Source organism: Abrus precatorius, unplaced genomic scaffold (assembly GCF_003935025.1).
Source record: "Abrus precatorius isolate BTA unplaced genomic scaffold, Abrus_2018 Scaffold2, whole genome shotgun sequence".
NCBI classification, from domain to species: domain Eukaryota; kingdom Viridiplantae; phylum Streptophyta; class Magnoliopsida; order Fabales; family Fabaceae; genus Abrus; species Abrus precatorius.
The window spans coordinates 31,075,356-31,081,355 of NW_020874362.1; the positions used below are offsets into that span (position 1 = coordinate 31,075,356).

General features: G+C 24.6%; 1 non-coding gene across 1 annotated transcript; it reads left to right on the top strand.

Annotated features, from left to right (window-relative positions):
• The first annotated feature begins 5,702 nt into the window (after nt 1-5,702).
• Nucleotides 5,703-5,784, top strand: TRNAS-AGA. Its single transcript has one exon. It is a non-coding gene; the product is annotated as a tRNA-Ser (tRNA).
• The last annotated feature ends 216 nt before the right edge of the window (nt 5,785-6,000 follow it).

Here is a 6,000-nt window from a genome sequence, read left to right on the forward strand (position 1 = left end):
TTCTGATTTTGTATTTTACTCTATTGGAAAAAAATATATGCAAATAAAAAATTGAAGTTGGGCTGAAAAAATGGATAAATAAGATTTTTTTTATCATTTTTGCAAAAAAACCATTTTAGGCTCAAATTAGTCTAACTAGATTCTTCGACTCGCTCAACCTGCAATCTGCTCAACCTGATTTTTTAGGCAGACAGTTACGGGCCCAACAATGTAGGGGTCAGTTTGGACTATTCTTGAGTCAATCACACCCAAACCCGCCTGACCCGATCCATTAAACAGCCTTAAATATGGCTGCTCGTATTCTCTATTCTATTTGGATTCTCGCTGTTTTATGACTTAGACATGATTCGAGTTTGATTCCATCATGTCCTTTATCTCTTCATCCTTACTTTAAGTTATTCCCTTCGGTCCTTTTTATAAGAAATAAAATATAACATTTTTTTTTGTTTCTTAGAAAAAGGACTGGAAGAAGTATTATTTGTTTTGTATAACAATCTTCTGATTTATCCTTTGTTTCATACAACAATCCATCCAAGTTCAAGTTTTCAAAGATTATGACAAGCTTCGTTTGAGTGGCTGCGAATACCAAAAATTCGCTTTAGTGAATAAAAAAAATAACTAAATGTTAGTTCCCGTATTTGTATTTATGCATGTTTGTTTTAAGTTTTTGTTGACACATTTTTTGGAATAAAAATGTAAAAATTATTACACTTTTAATTTTTTTTAAAGAAATTTAATTGCACTTTGATATTTTAATTTTAATTTTATGTAATTTTTCCCTTAATATTTTAAAATAACTAAGTCTTCTGTTTTCAAATTTTAATAAATTTAGTCTTTGATTATTACTTTTTAGTTAAAACTCTTAAATTCTCATTTTATACTTAAAATATTTATAAATTAAATCATTTAAGATAATTTATTAAAATTAATCAAATGAATATTAAATTTCACTCAAAAAATATATAAAAAAAAAAAACTAATTTGCAAAAATTAAGAGGTCAAAATGGTATATAATCTAAATTGGAGGGACAAAATACTACAATTATACCTCTTTAAAGTATTAGATACACTTAGCTTTTAACTATTAAATTCTTATATTTTAGTTTACTAAGATTTCTGCCTCCTACAGGTTGAAGTGCTCAGGACTCATCCGTTCCACAAACTTAACGTAAATTTTAGAGCTAAAAAAATAAGTCAGTTCAGCTTGACCAATTCAAACCCATCGTTGAAACATAGGGCTTATGCTTTTGATTTTGAACCTCAATTAAATTCAAGTCTCTTTTAGCCCAATCTTTATGCGAGTTAAATTTGCAGAAAAGAAGCAATCTGAGTAACCCAAATGGGCCAAGTAGCTATTTTGCAAACGTTACCTGTCCTAACACTAATTTTGACAGGTTCAAATTTTGAAATTTCTCAATCTTATTTCGTGTCATTTGTTCTTAAATTTTATCTTTTTAAAATAACTATGTATTAATAATAATATTTCAAAATTTATTTGACAATATTTTGTATGTTGTGATATATATATATATATATATATATATATATATATATATCGATATTATTAATTTTAAAATATGTATTACAAAATATATCACAATTTAAATTTTATATTTTATTATTTTTATTTAATTATATATAATATTAAAATTAATATATTTTATCAATAAATTGAGTTAATTCAATATTTTGTCGAATATTATCGAATTTTATTAGAATTTGAGTCTAAAAAGTTGATCTATTAAAATTTTGGAAGAATAAGAACAAAAATAAGCATGTCCCACTCATCCCCACATACACCCATACCTGAACATACTTACAAAATCTTGTTTTACAACATGTTTGTTCCTCTATCTCTGTAACAGTGTTTGATAATATCAATGATTAATCTTATTTATAATTCCCAACGAAGGACAAACAGGCCCTTAATATATGTTTGTTTAAATTATGACTATCACACGCTTTGTACGAGTATTTTAATTTAAGCAAAAATTAAAAAATATTTAATATTGCATAATTCATTTAAATAAATATATAACTTGAATTTTAGATGAAAAGAGAATTTTTTTTAAAAAAATAAAAGAGTTTTAAATAACTAAAGTTTGATATTAATTTGACAAAAAAATTAATGTGAAAAAACTTAATATAAAAGAATTAAATTTCAAATTTGACGAGAAAACAATGAAAAAAAACTATGACAATAAATAATTTAAGCATTTAAAAATATAAAATATGTGTAAAATAATAATAAAATTACACATCGTAAAAGAAGTATAATGAAAATGTCTTCACGTTTTAAATAACCTTAAATTTATGAGTTTCTGTTAATTTTAACTTTTAAGATTAAGTTGAAACATCTATAAATAAACTATTTTTATAAAAAAAATATTTATTATATTAAATTTATAAAATATAATAAATATTTATTTTTTAATAAAATTTTATTATTAATAATTATTTATCCTTAATCCTAAGACTAAGGTTAATAAAATTCTAAATTATCAAAGGCATTAGCATCGAGTGATTTATTTAGCAGTAAAAAAAATTTAATATATGAACATTCTTTTATAAATATAAAAACACAATAAAAATTCATATAAAATAAATTTTTTTATTGTAAATTATAAAATATTATGAAATTTAATATATTACTAATATTGAATATTGTAATTTTTAAATAAAAATTATTATTTAGTGATTTTTTATTGTACGTGAAAAAAACTGATATACGAATACATATATGATGACAAATTTGAATCTTATGATAATATTTAACTAACTTTTTTCCTTTTTTAGCTTTTCATTTAGTTAGGAGGAATTTTGGACTGAAAACAATTTTGGTAAAGATGTTTTGAGCTTTGTTTAATGATGAAAAAACAAAAATGAGCTTCCAAAATGCCAACAGAACGAATTTTCCCCTTTTTTTTTTTTTTTACTTATGTTAACTTAAGCCTTTACAATTAATTTTAAATCTCAAGTGATTAAAATTATAGGTTTTAATTCAAAGAGAAAACTATTTATTACACTGATATATAAAAATATAAGAAATATTATTACTGTCCTTCTTTTGTTTGATTTTTAAAGTTCTTACAAAAATTAACAAATATTGATATTCTAATTTCTAAATTTTATAGTTATTTATTTTTTTATCATCTACCAAACAAATATTAACTAATAAGCGTAACAATATAAAAAGGAAAATTAATTATTTATTGATTTTAGAAATGAAAAAAAAAGTGAATAAAAAACTGTTTAAATGTCAAAATAAAAAGATGAAAACTTTTTTAATAAAAAAATATTACTTTTAAGTACTTAAAATATTACTTTTATATAAATATTGCTTATCTATTAAAGTTAAAATTTTATTTTAATAAACTACTGATATTTAATATTAATATAATTATTAAAATAAAATTCAAATTTTAATTAATAACAACACTAATAATATTTAAGAAATTACATTAACTTTTATCCTGTTGCAGCAGCCATGTAATTGGGCTAAATTTGTGATACTAATTGATTGAGGATGGAGGTTTGGATTCACGAAAAGAGTGTTCAGTTATGAAGGTTTAATTTAAGAAAAAATAAACACAAATAATTTTAATTTTAATTTCTGAAGAAATTTGAGGCTATCATAAACTGAACAAACAATTTTAAGGAATCTGACCTTAAATATTTACAGTCCCCATAAATATGATTAATTTAATTTTAATATTTTATTTTTTGTTTGTTTTGATTCTTATAGATAAATAATTTTTAAATAGCTAAAATTAAATTTAATTATAAAGACTAAAAATATATTTTATCCAATTTTAAATTTTTTTTACTAGTAAATGCCTTAATAAAACAAGTTGATAAATCAACATATATAATATTTTTTTTAATTATAAAATATGGTACGTGTGTATTCGTGATATTAAATATTATATTTTTAATAAAAATATTTTATCTTTATTTCCTTAATTAGTATTTTTATGATACTATTTATCATTCTTTTAATCTTTTAATTTATTTTTCTGGATGAACAAAAGTTAACGGAAATGCTATCTAAATGTGGGAATCATTTTGACTACGGTATAAAGAATATATAATTTTATGAATCGAATAAGAGTGAGGATCAAATTTTGTTACTTTTGTTAGATGTTCTCAACTTCTATAAAGAAAGTTAAAATTTAGACACAATTTTACTGAGACCGATCAAAGGAAACTTTGGGAACGTCTTAGACAGCACAAAATCTAAAAAGGGCCCTTAATAGCTTAGTGATAAGCTTAGCAGAATATGAAATGTAAGTAGCAGAATAGCCAATCTTTCTCCCTCAGTTCCTACCCCTTCTTTGGACCAAAAAGAACAAACTCCACATACACCATGATGAAATGGACAACCACGATCTCAACATTCACTTTTAACTGGATAGACATTATCCCAACAGTTTTTCTGATTAAAGCAAAAAACAATGATGCTAATTAAGAAGTGGTTGGAGGTCAAGCAATCTTCTAAAATGAGGAAAGGAACATATAGAATAAAAAAGTGAAGATTTATTTAATAAAATTGAAATACTTTATAAACGAAAATTTTAAATCAATGATGGATAAATCTTTTGGTTTTTTTTACACAATTGTTTTTACTCTAAAGGAATTAAATTTTAGAAGATGTTTCAAATCTCTACCAGCTATATATTGTTACGTAGCAGAAGCAAGAATCTTCAAGACTTGATTTTAGCAGCTATCTTTTAGTGGCATGGTTGACATGCTGAGGACCACAATTCCAGTGCTACCGAACACACTAAGCCACTACGTACAAGACTATTCGGCCAATATTTGAGGTCCAAAACTATGCTGAAGGAAAAGAAGCACGCCTTTCATTAGCGTGTTGTCTTCTGATGAGTGCAGTGGCTTTACGAAATGTGGTTCTGGTGCCTAGACGTTCCTCTTTTGTGACAAGGAATTCCTCTAGAATATGGTCATGATTAAGTTCCATCTATGAAATGACAATTTTTCTGTTTAGGAGATATATATAAACGATGCTTTAAGAAAGTGAAGAGCTTAAAGCATGATTACATGTAGGAATTCAATGATTTAAGTGGGCCAATACATTAATAAATTACAAATTGATCATTCCAAAAATCTAATTAACCTTCACATTATAATAAAACAAGAGAACATGATGAGCTTCGATTGGGCCAATTTTAGTGCATCATGATAAGTTCATTTAGCCTTTCTACAAAAGAAGTTCTTCAACCAAATGTATTGTAGGAAATTGCTTGACTCTCATAACTCCTAGTCTCCCGCAACTTTCCTCTATGGGTATATCTGTGGGGTCGTATATATTTACTGTAATCTCCAAGATTCCAACTCACCAGCTATTAATATAATATTGTTAACGCTTGAAATAGTAATTAAGAAGAAAAGGTCGGGTGTGTGTGTATATATATATATGGGATGATGAATAATTGAATTCACAGGTTATTGTTATTTTCTGTGGATATGTTGTTATACGTGCAGTACGTGGATAAGAAGGATGGTTAGCAACCTATTCTATAATACATTCCTTTTAATATTTTTTATTTATTAGTGAAAATTTATTAATTATAAATAATATAATTAAAGTTTATTTAATTTAACTTAAATCTTGTATGATTGTATTTGAAAGTGTATGCAGTGATCATTTTTAGCATTTAGTTATACAAAAACTCACCAAAAGGGTGGGCGTGCCGGAGTGGTTATCGGGCATGACTAGAAATCATGTGGGCTCTGCCCGCGCAGGTTCGAATCCTGCCGCTCACGTCTTTTTATTTATTAAGGTTAATACTGAGATAGTAGCTTTGCTCTCATGTACAATTAGTAGTTTTTTATTTATTAAATAATTTTAAATTTAAATTCAAGTAAATAATTATACTTATAAAATTTTACTGTACTTATACATGAAATAATTAAATTTATGTTATTTGCAACTAAATTTGGAATTTTGTAATGAGTATACATTACATTTTTAATTAATAC